This window comes from Staurois parvus, unplaced genomic scaffold (assembly GCF_062004578.1).
Source record: "Staurois parvus isolate SC_StPar_1 unplaced genomic scaffold, SC_StPar_1.0 ptg000270l, whole genome shotgun sequence".
NCBI lineage: Eukaryota > Metazoa > Chordata > Amphibia > Anura > Ranidae > Staurois > Staurois parvus.
The window spans coordinates 1,726,308-1,745,079 of NW_028318066.1; the positions used below are offsets into that span (position 1 = coordinate 1,726,308).

The 18,772-nt window shown below is 41.5% G+C and overlaps 1 protein-coding gene across 3 annotated transcripts in view; it reads left to right on the top strand.

The window, feature by feature from the left end:
- Positions 1–18,772, top strand: part of SPHKAP (SPHK1 interactor, AKAP domain containing) — a 282,064-nt gene that overhangs the window by 221,822 nt on the left and 41,470 nt on the right. The gene's annotated exons all lie outside the window — the stretch shown is intronic.

An 18,772-nucleotide genomic window follows, 5' to 3' on the forward strand; every position in this document is an offset into this window, starting at 1 on the left:
TCTCACATGGGAGGCTCTTGGGAGCGTATGATTGGCATAGCTCGCCGGATCCTTGATTCTGTCTTTCTACAGCTGGGAACTTCGAGGCTCACCCATGAAACCCTCTCAACCTTCATGGCCGAAGTAGTGGCGATCATAAACGCCAGACCTTTGACTTCAATATCCAGTGATCCAGAAGATCCCTTCTTGCTCACCCCTTCCACTCTTCTCACCCAAAAAGTCGGTACAGCATCGGCTCCTCCTGGCGAATTTAGTGCTAAAGACTTGTACAAGTGTCAGTGGAGACGAGTGCAAACTCTAGCAGATACCTTCTGGGATAAATGGAGAAAACAATACATCTCTACTCTACATGTCCGAAATAAATGGCAAACCAGCAAACCCAACATGGAGGTTGGTAATGTTGTTCTTGTCAAAGACTCTCAGTCAAGAAGAAATGACTGGCCTTTGGGACTGATAACCAAGGTGTTCCTAAGTGAAGATGGGAAAGTCAGAAAAGTGGAGGTCAAGGTCTGTAGACAACAGGAGCCCAAGCTCTTTCTCAGACTCGTTACTGAACTGGTTTTGTTGCTCTCTCCAGGGGTGATTTAATGTGGTATCCTTTAGATACCAGACGGGGAGTGTCATGCCTTCAGCAATTTGTTCTTTGTTAATTAGGCATTATTAGTATGCCTTATCAGTTTGTAATTCTCTGTTCGTTGTGTAACTGCTCCATCTAGTGGCTGTTTGTATACACTGCATCTTTTCACAGTAGAAGTTTGACCCATTTCAGCTTCCATAGCTTGTAGCCTATGAACTCTGATTACATCATCAGCCCTGCTCATAGCAGCCATTTCCTCATCACAGACTCCATTCCTGTGGTAACCACGCTGCTGGTAGGATTCAACCCTCACATTCAGGCTCACAATAGCATCGTCGGTACGTCTACACACATGTCTATATCTTATGCATCTGTGTTTTATGTAACCTACATGTCTTACATGTGTTTATATGTGCATTGCCTTACTGTAATGTATAATATGCTTTGTCACATGGCAGACAGTGTTACTAAGCGCCTTATTTTCTGTTCCTCAGTTTCACCTCTTATATCTTTGCAATAAAGACAAAGTTGGACGTTGCTTCTTTGTCAACTCATTGCCGAGAAAGGTTTAGCTGTCTGTCAAGCTATGTACCTTCACACATAAGGAGGACAGAACAGTGAGTGTGTTTTTTAAAAGTCAGCAGCTACAGTTTTTGTGGCTGCTGACTTTTATTTTTTGACAGCATGAGTGGAACTCCACTTTAATTGTACATTTGTTTGCGGTGCCGCGTTTGCCTTTATGGGATGTGCAGGTTTTCTGTGCATCTGCCTATAGGCAGTCCTGTTTATTTCAATTGAGACTGCATGGACACAGTCACTTCCTCGCTGTCCTTAAGCTCACATGGTATATTTTCACCTAAAAGAAAGAAGAAGAAGAAAGAGGCATATCGCCGGATGACGTGCGTGCACATTTTCATATTGGGAGAAGCCTTATGTGCTGACGTCATGCCAATGCTTCCGTTTTCCAGAACAGTGGCCATCTTAGTAAGTCCAGCCGTAATTGTTTGTCTTTACTGGATGGTTCATTTATGCTGCAGCTTTTTTATGTATTTATATATATATGTGTTCATTTTTCAATGTAAATCAAGTGCAATAAATACTACACTACTTTATACATATACGGCATTTCTGGCTCCATGTGACAAGCTTTTTTTTATTAAGCATTCTGATCGTATGGCATGGCAGACCATTCAAGCGTGAATTGATTATGACATGCACATACAGTCATGGCCAAACATTTTGGAACCCCATATTTCTGTCAATGCACCACTATGCCCAGAAAATTGTTGCAATTATAAATGTTTTGGCATTCTCATGTTTATGTCTTTTGTTTTGTATTGGTATGACACAGAACAATGGAGGAAAAAAAAGCCAAGTCTGACACATTCCACACAAATCCCCAAAAATGGACTGGACCAAATTTTTTTTTTTGTTTGACATGTGTCGCCCTTCCATGTGCTCCTTGCTGCAAAGGCCAGTTATAGATTGGGGCAGTTGCCATTTGTTTTTACTGTTGATTCTGTATACTAGTGAGGGGACACACTGGACACCTTGGCTGCCATTTTGCTATATTCCAGGTGTCCAGTGCACCCCTGTGCCTTAAAGGAGGCTCCCTCCAGGCTTACCTGCCCTCAGTTTATCCATTATTATATATGTGCTCTCAAAATTATAGTGTTAGAACTGCAGAAGAGTCTCTGAAGCTTAAGCATGTATTTGCAAATGTTTGTAAACTTAACCTCTGTTTTTAATGCAAACTGTTAGAAAGGACAGTTCGGTTGGTTGCAGGCTGGTTGGTAAGCTGAGCTGGGAATTTTTCTTTTTTGTTGTTTGACATGCATCATCCTTCCATGTGCTCCTTGCTGCAAAGACCAGTTGGGGCAGTTGTTGTTAGTTTGTAAAATTTTTGGCACCTTCTCAAACTTGTAAAAAATAATTTCATTCCAAGTTTGTGATGCTCCTGTAATTTGTAATTAAAACTCACCTGTATCAATTCACAGATCTTAATGTTCCTGTGTCCACTGTGTGCAACATTGTCAAGATGTTTACAGCCCATAGCACTGTAGCTATTCTCCCTGGACATGGATGAAAGAGAAAAATTGATCAAATATTGCAACAAAAGATTGTTCAAATGGTGGATAAAGACCCTCGATCAACTTTCAGACAAATTCAAGCTGACATTCAGGCACAGGGTACAACTGTGTCAGCTCGCACTATACGTCGCCATCTGAAAGAAAAGAGATGCTATGGTAAGAACCCAGGAGGACTCCAAAGCAAGGAGCTCTCTCAAGACCTTTGCAACCTTATTGTTGCAAAACATACTGATGGAATTGGTTACAAAAGGATTTCTAAACGTCTGAATGTTCCAGTGAGCACTGTTGAGGCCATAATCTGGAAGTGGAAAGAACATCATTTCACCATAAACCAGGCACAACCATATACTCCTCGCAAGATTTCTGACAGAGGAGTGAACAGAATTATCATAAGAGTTGTCCAAGAGCCAAAGATCACTTGTGAAGAACTTCAGAAAGACCTGGAATTAGCAGGTACAATTGTTTCAAAGAAAACAATAAGTAATGCACTCAACGGCCATTGCCTGTATGCACGCTCACCACACAAGACTCCATTGCTGAAGAAAAAGCATGTTGAAGCTCATTTAAAGTTTGCTGCACAACATTTAGACAAACCTGTGAAATACTGGGAAAATATACTTTGGTCAGATGAGATCAAAATGAAACTCTTTGGATGCCATAATACACACCATGTTTGGAGGTCAAATGGCACAGCACATCACCTGAAAAACCCCATACCAACAGTGAAGTTTGCAGGTGGGAACATCATGGTGTGGGGCTGTTTTTCAGCATACGGTACTGGCAAACCTCATATCGTTGAAGGAAGGATGAATGGAAAAATGCACCAAGACATTCTTGATAAAAATCTGCCATCTACCAGGATGATGAAGATGAAACGAGGGTGGACATTTCAGCAAGACAATTATTCCAAATACAAAGCCAAGGAAACCCTCAATTGATTTCAAAGTAACAAAATAAAACTGCAAGAATGGCCCAGCCAATCACCTGACTTGAATCCAATAGAAAATCTATGGAAAAAAAAAAAAAATCAGAGTCCCACAGAACCTTCAAGATTTGAAGACTGTTTGTGTGGAAGAAAGAGCCAAAATCACACCTGAGCAATTCATGCGACTAGTTTCTCCAAACAGGAAGCATCTTGAAGCTGTCGTTGCCAACAAAAGATTTTGTACAAAGTATTAAATAAATTTCAGTTAGCATGTTCAATACTTTTTCCCGGTGTCATTCCATTTTATTATACATAACTTAACCACTTGCCCTCCAGAGGATTTACCCCCAGCGCTGCGTTACTTTAACTGACAATTGCGCGGTCATGCAATGCTGCACCCAAATGAAATGTACGTCCTTTTTTCCCCACAAATAGAGCTTTCTGTATGTAGTATTTGATTGTCTGTGCATTTTTTATTTTGTGCACTTTAAAAAAAAAAGACCGACAATTTTAAGAAAATAAACAATATTTTTTACTTTTTGCTATTAAACATGTCCAGTAAAAAAATTTTAAAAATCCAATTTCGTCATAAATTTAAGCCAAAATGTATTCTGCTACATGTCTTTGCTAAAAAAAAATCCCTATATGTGTAAGTTAATTGGTTTATGTGAAAGTTATAGCATTTACATATGGCAGTATATATACTGGGCTTTTTTTTTTTACTAGTAATGGTGGCGGTCAGCAACTTACAGCGAGACTGCGGCAGGCATTCTGACACTGGGGGGAACTGACTTGGTGTCACTGGCATCCCCATTGACACCAATACAGTGATTAGTTCTAATAAAAAGGACTAACACTGTACTAATGGCACACTGGGCACAAAGGGGTTAACATCTGGGGTGATAAAAGGGTTAACTGTGTGCTTTGTGCTGTTTTGCACACTGGGCTGTGTTTGTGCTTCACTGTACGCACACTGCTTTGCATAGCCGTGCTGTGCACAGGCATGCAAAGCGGTGTGCACGAGCTTACAGGGAGCAGAACTGTTTTGTCACTAACAGTTATCCTCCCCGTCGGAGATCCTTGGCAATCATCAGGCACCGGTGAGTAATCACCAGCAGGGACCCGGCAATTGCCAGCCACAGCGCGAATGGTGGCATGGGTAGGGCGCACACGCCTCATGCACGCCCCCTACCCGGAAATGCTAAATCTCATATATATATATATATATATATATATATATATATATATATACAGTCAGGTCCATAAATATTGGGACATCAACACAATTCTAACATTTTTGGCTCTATACACCTCCACAATGGATTTGAAATGAAACAAACAAGATGTGCTTTAACTGCAGACTGTCAGCTTTAATTTGAGGGTTTTTACATCCAAATCAGGTGAACGGTGTAGGATTTACAACAGTTTGCATATGTGCCTCCCACTTGTTAAGGGACCAAAAGTAATGGGACAGAATAATCATAAATCAAACTTTCACTTTAATACTTGGTTGCAAATCCTTTGCAGTCAATTACAGCCTGAAGTCTGGAACGCATAGACATCACCAAATGCTGGGTTTCATCCCTGGTGATGCCAGGCCTCTACTGCAACTGTCTTCATATTCCTGCTTGTTCTTGGGGCATTTTCCCTTCAGTTTTGTCTTCAGCAAGTGAAATGCATGCTCAATCGGATTCAGGTCAGGTGATTGACTTGGCCATTGCATAACATTCCACTTCTTTCCCTTAAACTCTTTGGTTGCTTTTGCAGTATGCTTTGGGTCATTGTCCATCTGCACTGTGAAGCGACGTCCAATGAGTTCTGAAGCATTTGGCTGAATATGAGCAGATAATATTGCCCGAAACACTTCACAATTCATCCTGCTGCTTTTGTCAGCAGTCACATAATCAATAAATACAAGAGAACCAGTTCCATTGGCAGCCATACATGCCCACGCCATGACACTACCACCACCATGCTTCACTGATGAGGTGGTATGCTTAGGATCATGAGCAGTTCCTTTCCTTCTCCATACTCTTCTCTTCCCACCACTCTGGTACAAGTTGATCTTGGTCTCATCTGTCCATAGGATGTTGTTCCAGAACTGTGAAGGCTTTTTTAGATGTCGTTTGGCAAACTCTAATCTGGCCTTCCTGTTTTTGAGGCTCACCAATGGTTTACATCTTGTGGTGAACCCTCTGTATTCACTCTGGTGAAGTCTTCTCTTGGTTGTTGACTTTGACACACATACACCTACCTCCTGGAGAGTGTTCTTGATCTGGCCAACTGTTGTAAAGGGTGTTTTCTTCACCAGGGAAAGAATTCTTCGGTCATCCACCACAGTTGTTTTCCATGGTCTTCCAGGTCTTTTGGTGTTGCTGAGCTCACCGATGCGTTCCTTCTTTTTAAGAATGTTCCAAACAGTTGTTTTGGCCACGCCTAATGTTTTTGCTATCTCTCTGATGGGTTTGTTTTGTTTTTTCAGCCTAATGATGGCTTGCTTTACTGATAGTGACAGCTCTTTGGATCTCATCTTGAGAGTTGACAGCAACAGATTCCAAATGCAAATAGCACACTTGAAATGAACTCTGGACCTTTTATCTGCTCATTGTAATTAGGATAATGAGGGAATAACACACACCTGGCCATGGAACAGCTGAGAAGCCAATTGTCTCATTACTTTTGGTCCCTTAACAAGTGGGAGGCACATATGCAAACTGTTGTAATTCCTACACCGTTCACCTGATTTGGATATAAACACTCTCAAATTAAAGCTGACAGTCTGCAGTTAAAGCACATCTTGTTTGTTTCATTTCAAATCCATTGTGGGGGTGTATCGAGCCAAAATTGTTAGAATTGAGTCAATGTCCCAATATTTATGGACCTGACTGTGTATATGTGTGTGTGTGTGTGTGTGTGTGTGTGTGTGTGTGTGTGTGTGTGTGTATGTATGTATGTATGTATGTATGTATGTATATATATATATATATATATATATATATATATATATATATATATATATACACACGTTATTTTGCACACTGCTGCCGCCCTGTAGCAGTGTTTCTGCTATGGGGTGGCACTAAAGTGGTTAATTTCTGAACTCATTTATTTTGGTTTCTTTGTATGTGTGGATTGAATTGGTTGTTATTGATATGTGGTGAAAATGTCATGTCAATAGCACCTTTAGAAATATATTTACTGAGAAAAATGGTGACCTGTTCAATATTTATTTTACCCGCTGTATATTCTTTAACCAGTAGATGGCAGTGTTTGTAAGTTTGTAGCTGCATCTATGATAACACTCCATGTCTTCTTCCTGAATAAAAGTTCCCATTTCCTGTTTGTAGAGAAGCAGTAGATAAAGACATGTGGACTGTGCACTGTCTGTAAAAGCAGGACTTTAACATTTTGTTTTACTTTCAAACTATCAGTGTAAAACTATTCTATATACCAAATGAATTTCTAAACCTAAGACCAAAACTGTAATATACTGCAGCTTATCAGTTTTATGTGAGGTGGCTGCATTCCTTTTTCTTTTTTAGGCTTTTTTTCACTTGCTGATCATGCCAGTAACACATGTTTTAGAGCTACAAAACAATTTTCCCTCTCCTTACCTCCATAACATGCTGTAGGAGGGAGGGGATCTGTATTCCACAAAAAGAACTGGGAACAATGCTAATGCCTGGTACATACTATAATGTTATCTTTTTTTCATTCAACCCAGCATACTGAATGAAATAAACTTGCAGATCACTACATCAAAAGATGTTAGTGCAGTGATCTCCCCCGCTGTGCTATTGTGTTCTGATAGGGGGACAACTCCCCAGGCACAACACACAGGGCAGCGTTTGCAACCGTTGGCTCAGAACGCTGATCGGATGCTGGTTTTCCAGCATGCCCATTCGACAGAAGGGGGTTGTGAGATTGGCTTCTGTCGGGCAGGGAGCTGTACACACGGGCCGGTATCTACTGTACTGGCTGATTTGGCCCGATAATCGGCCCGTGTTTACCCGGCATAACTGTTAACAGTCAACATGGTTATCAGTTATCAGCTCACTGAGTTTCCAGACAACAGGCATTTTTGCACTTACATAACAAGCCATTTTCAACAACAGGCCAAAATGAAGCAAATAAGAGTCCAGTGTTAGGATTTACATTTTTTGGATGTTAGAGATTCTGTATACAGCCCTACAGGCCAGACAATGCACACTTCACATGTGTTATTCTACTGCTTCTCTACAAACAGGAAATAGGAACATACATTATAGATAAAAGACAAGGAGTTTAACCATAGATGCAACTACAAACTTGTAAACACTGCCATCTACTGGTTAAAGAATATATCTCTGCTCAATACTGATGTAGTTGTACAAAAGCACATGAACACTGTATTTCAACAAAGGAAGATAAAGTTCCATCCATCTCTTAGATTGTAAGCTCCAAGGAGCGGGGCCCCCCTAACCCTCTTGTATTGAACTGTACCATTGCTGTATTGTCTCTCGTTATATTTTAAACTGTTGAGCAGGAGCAGACTGACAATTCATGGGGGCCCCGGGCAATAGGGGATCATGGGGTCCCTGTGTCCTTGCCCAAACTCAAAAAAGCCTATGAAAAAGGTACCAGGGGTATCTCATGGGGCCCCCTACTGACCCCGGGCCCTCGGGCACTGCCCAAGTTTCCAAATGGTCAGTCCGCCCCTGGTGCTGAGCAAACTGTTGGCACTATATAAATCCTGTATAACAATAATAAAAATAATCTATGAAATATATTTTTTGCACTTTTGTATGCCTGCTGGCATGTTGAATCACCTGCTTACTTCTTATATCTTTCCGGGACTCCATTGAGGCCATATCTTGAGATGCTATAGCCACTGTAAATCCAAGGTGATGCATTTTCCATAATGTAGATTATACAAATAATTGGGGAATCCAACAGTAAGAGTGACACCTTTGCTTTGTCTTTGTGGAAGAAGACATACCACTTCTCAGAAATCTCACCACCAAAGACTTGGAGAAAGAACAAAGTCCAAAAATGTTGAGTCAAACTGTTCTGGGTGAATTTAATGAACTTTGAGCTGTTTCATTTTTAACCAGCAGTAAAAGAATGCCATTTCTTATCATATTTTGAACAACTTAGTTTCTCCTGTGAGAATATGTCATGTGGCCATCGTTTTTGTTAAAATACTGTAATTACCGGATATGAAGCTGTGAGCCTAAGTCGGAGTTCTCTGCGTGGGATTCAATCTTGATCTTTAAACAAACAGCCAGTTTGTTGCACATTTGAAAGCGGGTGAGGAACACAAAGAATTTAACATAATTATTTGGCAGTGAAGACTGTAAGAAGGTGGAGACATGCAGTCAGGCTTTGAGTGTGCAACAATACCAAGTGCTGCATATGACAGGAGAACATTTCTTTATTCTCAAAGATTTAATATGTGTGATTAAATAATTCCCCACCATTGAGCCATGCTAAACAGAAGAGGTGTGTTTTAACAATATACATTATATGTAAAAGTTACTTTTAAAAGAGAGCATTTGCTTACATTCATTTAAGTACTGAATGTGAACAGGTCATATTTCCTTAGAAATCAGTCAAAGCCAAGAAATATTTTGGCAGCACTGGATTAAAGAGTAGGCGATGTTTTCTTCTTGAATATTAAAATTTTTTTCTGATTATTTTATAAAGATATTTAATCCCCTCTTAAAGGTCTTCATAGTTAAATCATGTGGGTGTCAATTCTGATAGAGTGCAAGTTTTCATGTTGTCACTCACCTGGAATGAACCCTCCCGTGTCATTTTAAAAATGTCATGGCATCCTGTTTTATAGCTATTCTAATACACATCTTTAACTGCATACGAGACATTGATAGCCTCTAATGCAGGCCATAGATGGGTTGAAAATCGGCAGATTTTTCGGCCGAAAATAAAATCGGCCGATTTTCGGATCGTTAGTGGGCGATTTGGTCGGCCGTTTTTCGGTATTTTGGCCGTTTTTTTTTTTTCAGTAAAGTTGGAAAAAAATCGGCCGATTTTGCCGATCGGCCGATTTTTGCGGCAATTAGTGGACAAATCGGCTGATTTTTTACCGATAAAAAATCTGCGCATGAGCAGTGACCTGCAAGAGGAAGACAAAAAGAAGAAAAAGAAGAAGAGGAAGACGATGAAGAAGAGGATGAAGAAGAAGAGGATGAGGATGAAGAAGAAGAGGATGAGGATGAAGAAGAAGAAGAGGATGAGGATGAAGAAGAAGAAGAAGAAGAAGAAGAAGAGGATGAGGATGATGAAGAAGAAGAGGATGAGGATGAGGAAGAAGAAGAAGAAGAGGATGAGGATGAAGAAGAAGAGGATGAGGATGAAGAAGAAGAAGAAGAAGAAGAAGAAGAAGAAGTAGGATGAAAATGAGAAGAATTCCAGTCCAGCATAAAGTCTCTGCAGAGAGCTCCGCTATTTCTGACAGTTCTCTGACAGTTCCTTGACATTTACAGCGGTTGAAACATTGTATCTATTTGTTTCCGAATAAAAACATCTGTATCCTAAATGGAAACAAATAGATACATTGTTGCAACTTCTATAAATGTCAAGGAACTGTCAGAGAACTGTCAAAGAAATAGCAGAGCTCTCTGCAGGGACACTTTTTGCCGGCTCTAGACGGGTAGAAAATCGGCCGATTTTTTTTTTTTTACCATTGATGGTAACGTCGGCCACTTGAACAACCGATTTTTCGTTTTTTAAAAGAAAAATCTGCAGTTTTTCTCCCCATCTATGGCCTGCATAAGTCTGAAGAATTTAAAAACTTTACTTTAGTGAGCTCTGACAGGACAGAAATTAACCACTTGCCTACCAGGCACTTATACCCCCTTATTTACCAGGCCAATTTTCAGCTTTCAGCGCTGCTGCACTTTGACAATTGTGCGGTCATGCAACATTGTACCCATATGAAATTTTAATCATTTTTTTCTCACAAATAGAGCTTTCTTTTGGTGGTATTTAATCGCCACTGGGCACTTTACTTTTTGCACTATAAATAAAAAAGTGCAAAAAATTTGAGAAAAAAAAAGTTTCTTTTATAAAATTTTTAAAACAGGTATTTTTTCTCCTTCACTGATGGGCACTGAGAGGCAGCACTGATGGGCACTGATAGGCAGTACTAATGAGGTGGCACGGATAGGCGGCACTGATAGACAGCACTAATGAGGTGTCACGGATAGGCGGCACTAATATGCAGCACTGATAGGCGGCACTGATAGGTGACACTGATTATGGGTACTGATAGACAGCACTGACTGGCATCACTGCTGGGCACTGACTGGCACAACCCCTGGGCACTGACTGGTGGCACTGACTGGCAGCACTGCTGGGCTGCACTGGTGGGTGGCACTGGTGGGCAGCACTGGTGGGCACAGGTGGGTGGGCACAGGTGGGTGGCACTGATGGGCACAGGTAGGTGGCACTTCTGGGCACAGGTAGGTGGCACTGCAGAGTGGCACAGGTGGGTGCACTGCTGGGCACAGGTGGGTGCACTGCTGGGCACAGGTGGGTGATCTGCTGGGCACGGGTGGGCGGAGCTAGTGGGTGCACTGCTGGGCACAGGTGGGCGGAACTTGCGGGTGGCACTGCGGGGCACCGATCATCAGGGCACTGATCATCAGTTCCCTGATGATCGGTGCCGATCCCCGCTCTGACAACTGCCGGTTCTCGGCAGTACTTTCCTCACGATCTGACAGCGTGAGGAAAGTGCAGCCGAGAACCGGCACTTGCATTTCCCTCTGATCAGCGTGTCATTGGACACCGCTGATCACGTGGTAAAAGGCCGCTGTGATTGGCCTTTTACCACATCACATGATCAGCTGTGTCCGTAGGACACAGCGATCACGGAGATCGCCGGGTGCGCGCCCCCTGGGGCGCGCAGGAGAGCGCGTTCTGGGAGGACGTCATATGACGTCCACTCAGAACTGGCCGGCCGCAGTGCAGCCGTCATTCGGCTATCTGCGGTCGGCAGCTAGTTAATTGATGGAAGTTACGTTTAGTCCAACTGTACGATCTGTAGCACTTTGGTGTGACAATAGCAGTAAGAGGAATCCCATTAGTCCTCATGCACACGTTTTTACAGCTGCTGTTTTTGGCTTTTGATGTTTTTTTCTACAGCCAGTAACCTCCCCAGCATGTTATCCTATGTGTCCATGCACACATAGATTGTAATCAACGTTTTTTGGCTGGAAGAAAAACCCAGAACTAGTGGGTTTTTAGAGGAATTTTTTAGCTGTAAAAACGCAGTAAACCGCAGTAAATCGTGGCAAACCAGCGTTCTTGGACTTTTTTTTACCAAAAAAAAAATTTGGAGCAGGGGTAAAAAAACTCGAAAAAACGCAAACACGAAAAAATACGGTTAAACTCTAATACAAAACGCTAACAAATGCTGAAAAAAACTAACTTTTTTAACGTGACTTTACACAGCTAACGTTAAAAGTGTTATTCAAATGGCCAGTGTGCATGGAGCCTGTTTTTGGGACTTGTTCACACCTATACAATGCACCTCTGTGTGACTTAGAAAGAGGTGCAGGAGTTGCTTTTGGGGCATTTTTGGCCCCATAGACATCAGTGGATGTGCATGAAAAATGCATTAAAGTCTTGGAACATCTTATGATGTGCTCATGGAGAAAGTTAGGACCACAACTGACCAGGGGGAGTTACAAGGATGCTTACAGTATATTTAAATGTGTGATTAATTTCCCTACAGCTCCATTTAGATAAAACAGAGTCTTGTTTACTTAGTAATTCCATTCTTTGAGCTGTTGTTGCAGTATTTATTGGTAAGTGTAGTTGGATATGACTCAGATTTTAATTAACTTGCATTTACATTCTTTTGCTCATCTATTAAATATTGAGGCTTGTAGTCTGCTTTCAAGTAATAAGACAAAGGAAACTTCTCTCCATTTAAAGCCTTGTGTATGTTTATTGAAATATAGCATGTGCATTTCACCGCCCGGAGCTTATTTGTAGACTAAGGAGCCACTAGAAGGACTCACAAAACCTTGTATCCACTAATAGTGCCACTCAAGGTGCTCTGCTGGTAAAGAATCTGTTGTCCCATAGCAATGTAAGTGTGCAAGGTGTCTTGCTTTTGATCCTGAAAGCAGTGAAGCATGGGGGAATGAGAGACACCACACCCCACTAGCTCAACAGGTGAAGAGGAATGAGAACGGCTTCAGTCTGAAACTCCTCTTAAGCCACATGCCAGTGATGCATTTCACCCCCTGGTGGGAGGGGCAAAATGCATTAGAGGTGCATGGCTTAGGAGGAGTCCCAGGCTGAGACCATTCTCATTCCTCTCCACCTGTTGAGCTAGTGGTGTCCGGTGCCTCTGAATCCACTAGAACAGTGGTTCTCAACCTGTGGGTCGCGACCCCTTTGGGGGTCGAACAACCTTTTCACAGGGGTCACCTAAGACCATCAGGAAAACACATATTTCCGATGTGTAGAGAGCAGCTTCTGTGTAGAGAGCAGCTTCTGTGTAGAGAGCAGCTGCTGTGTAGAGAGCAGCTGCTGTGTAGAGAGCAGCTGCTGTGTAGAGAGCAGCTGCTGTGTAGAGAGCAGCTGCTGTGTAGAGAGCAGCTGCTGTGTAGAGAGCAGCTGCTGTGTAGAAAGCAGCAGTATTGGAGGTAAAATGACACTTCATGACTTATAATTACTGGGTAAATAATTTTATGGTTGGGGGTCACCACACCATGAGGAACTGTATGAAAGGGTCGCGGCATTAGGAAGGTTGAGAACCACTACACTAAAGAAGCTTTTAGTTGTTTAGTAGCTTTATAATATTAGCAAATATGACCATCCTAGTGTACATATATAGTTAGAATGTATAGTAACCAAAGTTTTTAAATCCCTAACATACGCTGATGAGATTGTTTAAATCAAGCAGATCTATTTTATTTGTTAACAATCAAAGATTGGAAACTAATCAGTTATCCACTAATGTTATCTAGCAAATTTGGATTATTCTGTCCACTGTAATCTCCTGGAGCCAGATTTTCATAGACTACCCTACAGGTACCATGAAAGTCTGCTTCCAGTTGTCTGTGTTTTGTAACTCTTTATCTCTCTCTCTATGGGCTTCTTGTATTTCATATTATATTTCAACTTCCTAGGCAGTATAACTCTAGTTGGTGGTAGTTGGAAATGTATTATTGCTAACATTTGTTACTGGTCACTGCGTGGATCAGCACCGTTCTAATGGAAAGGGCTTACTGCACCTATGTCGGGACCTGATGGAAGCATTTGTTAGTGCCCCCAAAGGCAGGCTGATGCTGCTGTGTAACAGAAAATTAGCATTAAGTCAACACTCAAACTTAAAAGCGATGCTTTTCCATAAAAAAAAAACATACTTAACTCAATCTGTGGTCCCAACTTATATATTCTTTGCCCTCTGTTCACTCTGGACTTCAGTTCCTCATTACACTCTATGCACTACAGAAAACAGTCCTCATTGGATTTTATACCTCTTCTCTCTCTGTATTGTGTAGTATTTCTGATCTGGTACAACTGAACCTTTACTAGATTCCACCAGCCCAATAACCTGTCACCTGTCCCTAGGACTCCCCATGCCATGACTTCTGACCTTTTTTGACATTCCAGTCATACATGCACCCTTTTGAGATTGTCTTAACGTGACTTCAGACCAGGCCAAGTTGAATAAAAATAAGCATCCTTTATTGATGATATTCAAGAGTAACAAACAGTTCACACTGTATCATCAATGCACATTCCTGTATGTGAGCTTCGAAATGCCCCTTAGATAGACCACTGGTGTCCCCTAATTGCCCCATGGGGTAGCCATACCATAAAGGTGAGAAAATTCTTAAGTTCATTAGCAGTGGCAAAAATCCATATCCCTGGAACCCTGACTGGGTTTCCACAGGGGGTGGTTAAGTGCAAGTAGTTCACACCCTTAGCAGCATTATGTCACTTAAGTAGGGAGACCTGAAACTGTACCTCTGGCTGTCTTACTGCAGCGCCCCCAAGGGGTGGCTACCTCCTTTTTATGTGTTTGCCCCAGCAAAGGGTGGTACTTCCCTAAAAGAGCCCAGGAAAACCAAACCAGCGGAGTTAAGGCCTCAAGCACACAGGACGTTTTGCCAACTTTCATATAAGCCTTTCCTTCTGGCAGCAGCATTTTGGCAGAAAAAATTCTTGACACTTTTTAGACGTGTCTAGCACTTAGGTGTTAATTAATTGCATTGGTCAGAATAATAATTTATTCTTCCAAATTAAATTAATTAAAACTCAAGCGCTAAGTGCTGCTACCGTTAAGCCTTGTTTAGATGCATTTACAGACATCAAGCATTTTTTCTGCCAAAACGGCGCTTCTCCTGGATGCACTCACAGTGAGGTTATTTTTCTGCGTCTAAACTTCTCTAAATGCAGTGTGTGCATGGACACATAGGGGGAGATTTACTAAAACTGGAGCAATCAGAATTTGGTACAGCTGTGCATGTTGGTAAATCAGCTTTTAACTTCAGCTTGTTCAAGTAAGCTTTGACAATAAAACCTGGAAGCTGATTGGTTTATATGCAGAGCTGCACCAGGTTTTGCACGCTCCACTTTTAGTAAATCCCCCCCATAGGCTAACATGCAGGGACGTTTAGATGCAGGAAAAAAAAAACGCCAAACGTCCCTAGGAGCACCTGAAAAAAACGTGCATTGTGCATGAGGTTTACCACTTTGCTTCCAGGGAGTACCACCTCTGCAGGAAAAGCACAACTAAACAGTGCAATTAACTCACATTGGTATATACAGTACCTGATTACATGCTCCATTCATGTATCTCAAAAATATATAAAAAGAACAAACAATACAGTAAAACCCTTTGGAAGTACCTGATTACATGCTCCATGCATTTATCTAAAAAAAATATAAAAGAACAAACAATACAGTAAACCCCTTTTGGAAGTACCTGATTACACGCTCCATGCATGTATCTCAAAAACATATAAAAGAACAAACAATAAAGTAAAGGCCTTTGGAAGAACCTGATTACATGCTCCATGCATGTATCTCAAAAACATATAAAAGAACAAACAATACAGTAAAGTCCTTTGGAAGTACCTAATTACTTGCATCATGCATGTATCTCAAAAAAATATAAAAGAACAAACAATACAGTAAACCCCTTTGGAATTACCTGATTACTTGCTCCATGCATGTATCTCAGATGTAATTTTAAGTTTTATTGAAAAGTACATTTTAACAGTATGCTGCACATTTTATCAGTGTTACATTTTTGGGGCAGAAGTGAAAATGAATGCACCTGAAAACCTAATTTATTCCAGAGTTCAATCATTGGGAAAAATGTCACTAAAATGTTTGCTTCCACTAGAACATGGCACAGCTTTCCTACACTTCATGCAAACCGTATCACAGGCTCTTTAATATGACTGTTCTTCATTCATATGGATTTTTTCTCTGTGAACCTGATCATAGTGGATGGTTTACAAACTCTTCATGGTAGAAATTGAGGCAAAATAAAAATACACAGTTAAAATACAGGGTTACATTGTTAAAAAAAAAAACACCCATCCATTCAGCTTAACCAGGAACTATTAATTTTACATAAATGTAAAAGTTGTCTTATCTGCCAAAAGATTTGTAAATCTGTTTAGGGGTTTATGTAATTCATACATTTTTGCCAGACATCACAGCCGGGAGAGTGATACTACATTCTCTGTAAGGCCCCTTTCATACGGACAGACTCCGCCAGCGGATCCACCTGCTCAGCAGGGAATCTGTCTGCTGATCCAGGCTGAACAGGCAGATGACAGGTCTGTGTCAGCTCTGCTTATGCAGAGCAGACATGGGCACAGCCCGCTTTCCTCTATGGGCGGTCGGATGTAAACAGACCGCCTTTCTTTTTGCATCTGGCAGTCATCTGATTCTCTAGACCTGGGGAGTCAAACTGGCAGCCCTCCAGCTGTTGCAAAACTACAAGCCCCATCATGTCTCTACCTTTGGGAGTCATACTTGTAACTGCCAATCTTGCAATGCCTCATGGGACTTGTAGTTTGGCAACAGCTGGAGGGCTGCCAGTTTGACACCTGTGCTCTAGACTGATGGGGAACAGATCCCCATCCCTCTGTTTTTAGTGTATCGATTCGGATGCAGGTAGGTGTAAATGGACACATGTCCCTCCCGCTCCATTGAGGACAATGGAGGTTCGATTGGGTCCACCTGAAAAATGGACAGGTGGACCCAATCAGTCCACCCTTGTAAAAGGGGCCTTAGAGTTAAGGAATATACTGGGGTCACCTTCCTACCTGCAGACTCCTGTCAGCAGTTTCCTCTCAGTACATGTACATGCAGCAAAGTCTGGCTCCAGGTACTATCCCTCTGTTCTGAGTGCTGCAGTACAGGGGATGACAGAGCCTGATACTAAGTCAGATTTGGGTACTTATTCTCTTTGTATGTAAAAATACATTTCATTGTATACAATTGAACATTGTTTTTGACCGCTTTCCCGCTGCCCTATAGCAAAAAATCCTGCTACAGGGCAGCAGGGGTGCACAAAATCATGTATATATACGTGATTTTGCATTTCCAGGTAGGGGGCGCACATGCACCCTACCTGCACTAGCATTGGCAGCCTCACCTGTCGATCACCAGATCCTGGATGATGATTTCCTGCTGGCAGCGTGTATCACCGACGGCGGAGAGACCTGTATGTAAACAATACAGATCTCTCCCCTGTCAGCTCCTGCACATTGCTTTGTATTGCCCTGCATAGTACACAATAAAGCACACACACAGCACAGCACACAGTTAGCCCTTTGATTGTCCCAGATGTTAACCCCTTCCTGCCCAGTGCCATTAGTACAGTGTCAGTGCTTTTTTATTAGCACTGATCACTGTATTGGTGTCACTGGGGATGTCAGTGACAGTCAGTTTCCCTCCAGTGTCAGAATGGCCGCTGCGGTCCCGCAGTCCCACTATTAGTATATAAAATAAAAAAATTCAGTATCTGTACAGCCATTTGTAGATGCTATAACTTTCACATAAACCAATTATTAATTTTTTAACCAAAGACATGTAGCACAATACATTTTGGCCTAAATTTATGACGAAATTTGATTTTTTTGTACCGGATATGTTTAATAGCAAAAAGTCAAAATTATAGTTTTTTTTCTCAAAATTGTCAGTCATTTCTTTTTACAGCGCAAAAAATAAAAAATGCAGAGGAGATCAAATACCACCGAAAGAAAGCTCTATTTGTGGGGGAAAAAAAGGACATAAATTTCATTTGGGTGCAGCATTGCATGACTGCGCAATTGTCAGTTAAAGTACCGCAGCGTCGTATTGCAAAAAATGGTCTAGTCAGGAAGGGGGGTAAATCCTCAGGAGGGAAAGTGGTTAATAAATCATCCTGGAGTTCCACTTTAAAATTTTTAGCCCTTTTGAAACAGGAAAATGATCTTTGTGTCTAACGTGTTTTATAAGAATAATGCAGTGTATTCTGCTCTGCTGAGATTTCTCTAAATATACATGCTGACATGTTTGTCAGTTTTATAGCATAGCTCTCACTGCCCCTTCTTTATAGGGACTGTTGCTCTTTTGGAACATGTCCTCCTGTCACTCTTTCCTCCTCAGTTGTCCCTCTTTTTCGTCTGATGTCTACAACACTATAAAATGCACTATTTACCTACTAAAATTGTCATACTACACTAAACCTTTTATCCAATTTAAAGCCCAAATATAAATGGAACGTAATGGTGAAAAAAGCATTTATGGGTGTCAAAAATCACAATTTGTGTATTAATTCTTTGTGGTCATCGTAACCAGAGGCATGGCAGTGCTGTGTCCTTTGCCTGCATACTTTATACTAAAAAGGGTCCCTACTCATCTCAAAAAGTTGGAAGGTGTGTTACAGTGGGTGCCCACAGCTTCATCTGCCCAGTACGTTGCAACAACCCTGCAACCTTACCAACACCAACAGACCACTGCCCAGACTTTGCATCATGGGCATGTGGCATTTCTCTGTGGCATGGGCTTATGGCATGTATCTGTTGCATTAATTCATCATTTGAAGTAGGGCTACAGTTGACAAAGTTGGCATTAAGAACCTCCCATCCACTATACTTATGGCTAATGGAGTTTTACATGTAAGCAACATAATGCTTCACATGCAATGAAAAA